The sequence below is a fragment of the Lactuca saligna genome, chromosome 7 (genome assembly GCF_052625555.1).
Source record: "Lactuca saligna cultivar CGN05327 chromosome 7, ASM5262555v1, whole genome shotgun sequence".
NCBI lineage: Eukaryota > Viridiplantae > Streptophyta > Magnoliopsida > Asterales > Asteraceae > Lactuca > Lactuca saligna.
The window spans coordinates 18904071-18913746 of record NC_136423.1 but is presented as its reverse complement, the minus strand read 5'-3'; the positions used below and the strand labels follow the sequence as shown (position 1 = coordinate 18913746).

At 30.7% G+C, this 9676-nt stretch overlaps 1 long non-coding RNA gene across 1 annotated transcript; it reads left to right on the top strand.

Moving 5' to 3' along the window:
- Positions 1-6093: 6093 nt before the first annotated feature.
- LOC145005743 (uncharacterized) lies at positions 6094-7356 on the top strand. The gene is made up of 2 exons (XR_013662668.1): positions 6094-6226; positions 7051-7356. It is a non-coding gene; the product is annotated as an uncharacterized LOC145005743 (long non-coding RNA).
- The last annotated feature ends 2320 nt before the right edge of the window (positions 7357-9676 follow it).

The following is a 9676-nucleotide window of genomic DNA, read 5'->3' as shown; positions in this document are numbered from 1 at the left end:
TGAGATTAGAAGTGAAGCACGACTCATCATGGAACGAACCATGTCTAACAAGGTCTGATTACGCCTCTTAGCCACACCATTAAGTTGTGGTGTCCTAGGAGGTGGTAATTGTGAAACTATTCCACATTCATTGAGGTAGTCATGGAACTCGATAATAAAATATTCACTGCCTCTATATGATCTAAGCATCTTTATCTTCCTACCCAATTGATTATCGACTTCATGTTTAAACTCTTTGAACTTTTCAAAGGTTTCTAACTTATGCTTGATTAAGTAGATATAGCCATATCTGCTATAATCATCAGTAAAATTTACATAGAATCGATTTACATCCCTTGTGGTAGATCTAAAGGGCCACACACATCTATGTGTATGTGATCCAACAATCCTTCTCCTCTTTCACAAGAACCAGTGAAAGGTGATTTTATCATCTTTCCCAATAAACAAGACTCACATGTCTCTTCTGACCTTAATTCAAATGATTCCAACATTCCATCCTTTTGGAGTTGGGTCATGCATTTCTTGTTAACATGTCTAAGATGACAATGCCACAAGCACGCTTTGTCTATACCATTAGACGAATTAATTTGAAAAACATTATTTCCTAAATTATCTGCAATCATCATAGTTTCATATACATCATGACAAGGTAAAGCTTCAAAATAAAAAAAACACCATTTTTATAAGAAGAAATAGAATCATTCCCATCATAAAAAGAATATCTAAAACCTTGTTTAAACAATACGTGAAAAGAAATGATGTTTCATGTCATCTCCGACGAGAAGCAACAATTTATTAAATCTAAACCTAACCTACTACTAAGCACTAAGCCATGAACTCCAATCTTGGTGACATGTGAAGATCGCCTATTCCCCATGATCAAGTTCATCCTTCCATGCTACTCATCCTCACTTCTTTTTAGCCCCTGCAAATCAGAACAAATGTGAAACCCACATCTTGTATCAAGGACCCAAGAACGATAATATGATGAGTTATTAAATAAGATAGTGTAAATACCTACTGAGATTGGCTTCACTTTGCCATCCTTGATATCCTACAAGTATTTCGGGCAGCTTCGTTTCCAATGCCCCTTGTCATTTCAATAAAAGCAAGTGGCCTCTTTGGGATCAGAAACTGAGGAGCATCAAAACTTGATTTTCCTTTGGGTCATGTGCTTGACGAACCAACTTGGGACTTTCTCTTCCCGTTTTGTTTAGGATGACCTTTCCTCTTCTTCCATTTCCATTGCAATATGGCCAAAACAGGAGCACCAATAGGAGTGGAGGCAATAACTTTTCCATTTATTCCTACTTCAGCTGTTCACAGGAGGTTGTGAAATTATGAAAAAGTAGTTTCATTATTGTTCAAATGATAGGTTAATATGAACTGATCATCACAACTTGGCAGAGAGTTCAGCACTATGTCAATTGCCAAATCTTCATAAAATTTCACGTTGAGCTTGATTAGCTTGTCCATGTATCGTTGCATTCTCTGATCGTGGCTACTAACAGACTCACCCTCATTTATCTTACATGTACAATGAGGATTCAAGATTGTGAAATGAGAATCATTGGAATTATGTTCAATTGATCTATTCCACAAAGTAAGGATCATAGAAAAACATAGTGTGCATACTTGGTGTATGACATAACTAATGTTTGGACAAACATAGTGTGCATGCTTGGAGCCTGTCATGACTATTGTTTTATATTCAAGTATAAAGTTGATTATTTGAAACATTATACAATGAATAATGAGTAATCAACATGGTGTTTAAATAAAAGGTGTTCTATTTAATCTCAAAGGTGCTTGGGGCCATATTGGATTTGATTATTCTTATGTTTCACTTTGCATGTTTTCACTTCCAGAATAAGTAGGTCATTCTTCCTAAATAACTAACTTATTCAAACCATCCACAGTCGATAATACGTTGGAAGTAGGTATTAAGGTAAGACTGTCATGAAGCTGGCTTGTAGATGTCTAAGGTGTTGAACATAGCAAAGAGTTGCTACAACATTCATAAGTGCTCATAAGTTCTGAGTATTGGATTAAACCCATGCTCATTTAACTCACTTCATGGATTTTATCACGAGTGATTATGAGACGATAATATCTTATATTCTTCAAACCTAGATATATGAGTTAGTTATACATCGATTGTACAAAAACACATTGGTAACTCGATGTTATAAAACGTGCCTTTATGTATAATTCAACAAGTAGTAGAACAAGCATATGAGTCAAAGTTTATCCATTCCTTTTACCCTTAAAGGGATAAAAGAGATATTTGTGTTCTCCTCGATGATTTATTGATGACACCCCTAAGTGCTTGGCCAATCCTGGATTGATTTGATTTGTTCAATTAGTCAGTCGTCAGAAATCGGAAATCGGGAAACAACAAATGGATAGAGAGAATGATTATAATCCATGTCTCAGTCCATATGATATCTAGAATGGAGGAATATATGATCCCTTATCTAATGGACAAGTCATTTGACTAGGTCAGAGTTCGGCAGCGGCTTTAAGAGCTACGATTGCTAGTCCGGATCTTGGAGACATATGCAATAATAGTTTTAGACTTATCCAAGTGGGAGACTGTTGGATTAGATGTCTAAGTCCATAACTATTATTGGTATGTATTCAACCCGAGAGTAGCATGGTCCATTTGGGTTCACTTCACCAGAACAATTTATATGGATAGTCTTTTGAGAATAGTATGTTTATGATTTATATTAATATATTATAAGTTCTAATGTATTAATATGGAATCATATTATTTAATTAGTATTGATCAAGAATTAATTTAGAATTAATTTAGTGATAGAAAAGGAACTTATTAAATATGGACTCTTATATATAGGATGGGCCAAGTTCATTTAGGTTGGGCTAAGCTTGCATGGATAGTCCATGGAGTTTTTAACCCATGGATCCTATGAAAATGAAAGATCATGGGTATTAAGTTTTACATGAATGTAACCCTAATCCTCCATACTATATAAAAAGGTCTTTGGCACATGAAATGACACTAGTGTGTGATGATACAAGAGTGGGCTGATTTCTAGTGTGCATTCTATTCTCTCAAGTTTTCCAAGGTGGTTTTGGTGATTTGTGATTCCACTTGAGGCTTCCACACTATTGGGGCTAAGCTCTTAAAGTTCAAGACTTCAAGCTACATCAAAAGATATGTCATCTAACTAGGCTTTTGTAGTATAGTTGCTTCATATTATGCTAGTTAGGATGAAACCTTGGAATATTAAATATTTGCATGTATAATAGAGAAAATATAGATCCAAGGTTTATAGGGTTGCATGTACATCATAGGAGTGTTAAAATGCTCAAAATCCATCATTAATTCCTATAAAGTGCAAAAAAGAAAAATATGAGTGACCTTTTAAAACAAATGAAGAAAGTTGGTAGAGTTAAAATGATATTTTTCCAATAAAAAAGGATAACAAACAATTGAAAAAATATCATCATGTTATATGTCCATTACAATTCATATATTATGGAAGAATCAAGAAAATGGACAATACACAAAAATGAACATCATAATTGTGCCAGTAATATAATAGTAATACCAATAAAATTGTAGAAAGTTTCGGTAAAAAGCTTAAAAAATAGTTGTATGTCTCCCAAATACATCTTGACATCATATTTATTCATATGATTTATCCACCTTCAATTTTTTTGTTTGAAACCTTTAATCTAACACCAAACCAACCAACAAAATCTACTAATATGATATATATATATATATATATATATATATATATATATATATATATATATATATATATATATATATATATATATATATATATATATATATATATATATCAATTTGTGTCATTAGTACCATTAATTATCATAAGTTAGAAAACTTTTGAGTGAATGTTATTAATTAGATAAAAATAAAAAGCTATATAGATTTAAAAAAAATACCATGTAAGTATATCATATATTTTGAATCATATTCATTTGGAAAACTTAATTTATAAGATTTATAAAGATAAGGATTATATATATATATATATATATATATATATATATATATATATATATATATATATATATATATATATATATATATATATATATATAGAGAGAGAGAGAGAGAGAGAGAGAGAGATTTATAACTATATTGATATTATACTTTACTTGTTTTCTACTTACTTTATGCATATTTTTCAAATTATACTTTATCGATCCATAATATTTACACCTCATATATAGCTACATAGTTTTTACTGCATTAAATATTAATGAAATTGGGAAAATAATTCACATAAAGTTTAAAACATTGAATTTGCAGCTGTTACATATATTTGTCTTAGGTGCTATTTTTTTTCTAAAAACCCATTTCTGACCATTTATTGCTGTGCCGCGCAACACTTGACTATTTGCAGATGTTTTTCAGACGATTTTTAACTTTAAAACTGTTACGCGTGTGTTGCGTGACGCAACATTAGACCATCTGTTTTAAACATATTCACACTTTACTTTAACTTATTATAACAGTCTGCAGACGTTAAAAAAAATAGACTTTTTATTAAATGTTTCAGCCGTTTGGTTCACCTCATCTGCTACAAAGGGTTATAAAGGTGGTCCGCAGATTTCAGATATTTTTTTTTCTCAAAAAAAACAAACAACACTTTAGTCTTCTATGTCTGTTATTGTCACTGGCCGACGTATTGATGTGAAAAGTCTTAAGTAGAAGTAAGGTTTTGTAACAATAAAATACGATCTAGTCACCACTGTATAATACACAATGTTATATATTTCCTATCCTGATTATAAATAAACCAATCTGTTCTCACTTCTTATGTTCCTACATTTGCTTCTCTCTAGTTATGAATGAAACTTCTTTGGTGTTCCATTGATGTAGTGTTTCTTGTGTTCCATTATTACTTATTAGTAATGTTGACTATTGTTATGTTTATCGTGTTGTGTTTCAAAAATAATATTGCATTGACAAGTTATATATTGACCCAAGTATTAACAGATGTTTGTAGTGATTTCATTTCCGATTTCTCGAAACATACCACAAGGGATTTAACAAAGAAAAGTAATTAACCAAAAGGTTTGTGAAGTTTTTGCGAAACTTAAAAACTTGCACTATATGGGCAGAGTCCACTTGCAAAAACTAGTAATATAATCTCTCTCTCTCTCTCTCTCTCTCTCTCTCTCTCTCTCTCTCTCTCTCTCTCTCTCTCTCTCTCTCTCTCTCTCTCTCTCTCTCTCTCTCTCTCTCTCTCTCTCTCTCTCTCTCTCTCTCTCTCTCTCTTTTGTTTTTTTGTTTCTTTTTTTAATTTTGTATTGAACAAAGAATGCATCAAAAAGAGAAAATATGAATTATAGGACTTAACAAAAAAGATAATTAGAAAACTTATTAATAAATTAATTTCGTAAAATTAAAAAGACTTCATAAATAGCTTATTAAAAAAGTATATAGTTATTTCACAATAATTTTGATATATTTTTTTAACGCCAGGTAAAATATTATTAAAACAAAAGAAAACACAATTAGTTTTGATGATACAGTTTCTTTGTAGCAATCTCCTTCCATTTTGTTATTTTAACGTATAAAAAAAGGTATAGCCCATATATAATACTTTTCGAATTTTGTTTATTATCACATAAATTTCAGTAATTATCCCCTCAAAACCTAAAAGTCAACCACTTTAAGTAAATTTATTTTCCTTTGTTACTTTATTTCTAAACAATATTTTTATGATACGTTGAAATTGTGTATATAACGTGTACAAACTAAAATAAATTAATTAAATGAATTGACTAAACATATAAATGAAAAATAATTTCTCTTATTAAAATCTGTAAAAGGATGGGAGTGGTGACCTAAGCAACTTACATAATAGGAGATAACATATACTTACAGGTGCCTATTTTCAGAGTAATATTTTTTAATTTCAGAACAACTACTCTTCAGTAACCTGTACTTTTTGAAGTAAATGTTGTACATTTTCTTGAATTTAGTACTTTCGACTCTCTATATAAGGCCAGCTATATATAAGCATGTTGAAATCCCACACGCAACCTCTGTCATCCAGCCCAGCTACCTAACAAACTACACGCCTTCTCAACCCCCCTACCCCATCCATCCCACCCCACCCCACCCAACCCCTCTACCCCACCCGACATCTTCTTCTTTAACCCCTCTCTTTACCCCCCAAACCTTCTTGAATCTCTTCTTCCTCAACTCATACTTGTAAGTCTCTTTCTCTCTTTCATGCATCATCATCTTGTATCTATATGTTGTACATCTATGTTTATACATATGTGTATTCATATATCTATACATATGCATGTGTGTATGTGTGTTTACATGTATCTATGTCGTATGAATGTGTGTATCTTTACTTTTCATTGTTTTTTTTAGAATAAGATTATGCATGTTGAGAATTTTCTGAAAAATATGATTCTTCATCATCATTCATATGTTTTAACATTCCTTATAGACACATAGGAATGTAAAGGATGTGTATAAACATACACATATGTTATATATATGCTTCTTTTTTCTTGTTTTTATTTAGGGTTTTCTTGAAAATAAATTATCCTTTTGTAGGTGTCTTTTATTCTACTTTATTCTAAAAAAAGTTTTGAAATTTTTTACGAGTCAGATAAATGCAATTATTCTTCTCTACTTTCAATGTAAATAAGTCTAATGGAAGGAGAACCATATTCTTATTTTAATTAGATTGTGAATATGAATATGAATACTATATACAATGAGTTTAAGTGATTATATTTAGAAACTTTGTCAAATATATATATATATATATATATATATATATATATATATATATATATATATATATATATATATATATATATATATATATATATATATATATATATATATAATTTAGTTTAGCCATCTTTATAATCTTTACATCATTTATATCTTTTATTATTAAAACGACAAATAAAGAGATGAGTTATTACTCCTTTAGAAACATTAATATCTGAATTCATTTGGGTTTAAAAGCAAGAACATGAAATGTCTAATTTTGATTGTATGATTGACAGAGGAGGAAGGGAGGGCTGTCATCTTTGCACGTGTCCCAATAATCTTCTCCATTGATCAAGAGGGAAGATGTGAGGAGGACAAAAATGGAATTATCACAGATTTTTGCGAATGGTTACTATAACTGGCAATGGATGATCCAATGGCGTGAAGATTTCTCAGTATTTCTTCAGAGGTGAAATTACAAATTTACCCCGTCATTAGGGGCAACTTATGAGAGAGAGAGTGGTGGATTGATTAGTACCAATGATTGATTGACTTATTTCATATATATAATAGTAGTAATATATTGGTACCCTTTTGTTTTATTGTGTGCTTTGGTTGGATATTAGGTAGTTCTTTCTTTTTACATTATGTCCTTTTCGGTCATTTCCTTAAACATACCTTTCATTTAGATCAATTGTCCAAAACAATAACTTTTTCAAACCATGTTTTTCAGTTTAGAAATCTTGAATTTTATATTTTTAAAATTTATGTTGATGAATTGTCCAAAAAAACAACTTTTTCAAACCATGTTTTTCAGGTTAGAAATCTTGAATTTTAATTTTTTATTTTATTTTGTGTTATTATTTATTGAATTAGTATGAAATACGATAGTGGATGAGTGACATAAAAAAAAAAATATATATATATATATATATATATATATATATATATATATATATATATATATATATATATATATATATATATATATATATATGATTTTTTAACGCTTTATTCAGTTTTAGATATTTAACTTTGCAGTATTTAATTTTCATCTTCGATACGACAATGTGTTGAAAATACTGGGTTCCACCCCTTTTTGTTCATGAAAAGAATAATTCCATTTGGAGTTTTGGTTGGATGCATAATAATCCTTTCTTTATATGAACATTAGGATGAGCTCGTATTGCTGTCTAATAGTTGCTTAGTTTGACCATTAGAATTCTATGCAATTAATTCTCGACTTTATCTTACTATTTAGAATTCATATATGGAAATCCTACGAAATTATAAGGTACGTAGCTAATAAGTCAATTCTATTAAAGATAATGATGTATTAATAACATATATTGTTGGAATTAGGGTAAAAACTTTACTATACCTTAGATGTGACGATAAGTTGGAGTTGACCTTAGTCTCACAATCAGGCTCGACTCTGACATTTCGGAAACCTTGTGCAAAAACTAAAGTGAGTCTCCGTAAAAAAAAAATTCTTGTAAATATTATTAACTACATTTATTACCACTAATTCGAAGCCTAAAGTTGCTAAAAAAGATCTCATAAATTCACTACTACAAAATAATGTCTTCACTCATTGGTAACTAAATAAAACTGTAAAAATTGTTATAAACAACTTTTAAAAAAACGCATTATTATTTTCTAAACATCGACTTTCTAGTATTTTTAGAAGAAAATTTATCTATGAGACTTTCATAATAGATATTCTCAAGAATCTCTTTCTCAATCGAAATCAATGCTAAAGCGTTTAATCTCTCTTGAAACATGGTCGAACGCAAATAAGATTTTAAAAGCTTTAGTTTTGAAAAGCTTCTTTTCGCTGATGTAACTGTAATAGGAACAATCAATAATATTCTGCATGCTAGACAAGAAACTGGATAAGTGTTCTTCATTTTTAAGAAATTTAGTATTCTGTTAGCTGTATTGTGTTCAACCGGTAAATGTTTTTGTAACAACTCCAGTTCGTTGAATAAATCATCAGCATCAATGTCTGAGATATGACCATTTTGCAGCCTCTTTTCCAGATTTTTGCAACATGACTTTAGCTCACTAGTATTACTTCAACTTTTCTGTTGTGAATAAAAAACCATAAATGTCTTCGTATTGTTTGTATTGTTCAAACCTTCGCTCCAATGAAACAATATATTGATCAACTATGTACACAAAATATTGAATCCTAAATGACTCTTGAGGTGAAAGTTCCTGTACCGGCTTTGATGACCCAATGTCATTCTCATCAAAATGTCCTTTTTTTAGCAACTCTTATTTTATTATTTTTCTCAAGAAACACTGGATCAATATCCAAATCAGAAGCTATAGCTATTGCACAATCCAAAGCCTTCTCAAACCAATACATAAAAAAATAAACCAACAATAGTTTCATTATTCATTAACTTTAGACAAAATTACAAAAATGGTCCCTGTGGTATGCATTTTTTTGGGTTTTAGTCCAAACCTTGACTTTTTTGGATTGGTGGTCCTTTTGAGCTAGTTTACATGCAGTTTTGGTCCCTGTCTAAACTAAAAAGACTATTATACCCTTAATGAATTTAATTTTCATTTTTCTCACTTTTTAAAATTATTATTATTATTATTAAATATAAAACTAGGCCCACCTCCCTACCACTCCCTCCCTCCCTCTCTCTCTCTCTCACACACACACACACATACACACACACACTCTCTTTCTCTCTCTCCCTCTCTCTCTCTTCGTCCTCCCCCAGATCACCATAAAGAATCTACACACACTCCACGATACACACATATACATACACACACTCGACATATACAAGCAGTCGCCACTTGTTAGCCATCAATGACTCCGCTCGATCCTCCCACCATCGATTTCATTCAACAACGCATCAAAAGGAAGCTCGAAGATTTCAGACGATGACCGCTCCTCCT